We start from the raw sequence: 241 nt of genomic DNA, 5'->3' as shown, positions 1-241 counted from the left end.
AGCGCGGACGCAGTCCCCCACTAGCAGAAATTATGCAGTCGAGATTCGCACATTTGGGGAATTCGCTGGGGTCAACAGAGCCGGAGTGCAATGGCTGTGCCTCGCCCAGGGTGAACCACCTTCTTGATCACGGTATCGCCCCTGCCAGGTAAGTATGAAGCGGGAGGCTGGGAGAAAGGGCCCCCATTCCCAGTCGCAGCACTCTGGCTGACGGTTCCCAAGACACCGAATCTCAGACTTC

General features: G+C 58.5%; 1 non-coding gene across 1 annotated transcript; it reads right to left on the bottom strand.

Annotated features, from left to right (window-relative positions):
- On the bottom strand, positions 1-156 carry LOC121939306 (the record flags this gene model as incomplete). The annotated part of the gene is made up of 1 exon (XR_006105440.1): positions 1-156. It is a non-coding gene; the product is annotated as a U1 spliceosomal RNA (small nuclear RNA).
- Between the last annotated feature and the right edge of the window lie 85 nt (positions 157-241).

Source organism: Plectropomus leopardus, unplaced genomic scaffold (genome assembly GCF_008729295.1).
Source record: "Plectropomus leopardus isolate mb unplaced genomic scaffold, YSFRI_Pleo_2.0 unplaced_scaffold44965, whole genome shotgun sequence".
Taxonomy (NCBI): Eukaryota; Metazoa; Chordata; class Actinopteri; order Perciformes; family Serranidae; genus Plectropomus; species Plectropomus leopardus.
The sequence above is the reverse complement of the archived record's forward strand: the minus strand, read 5'-3'. Positions and strand labels throughout refer to the sequence as shown.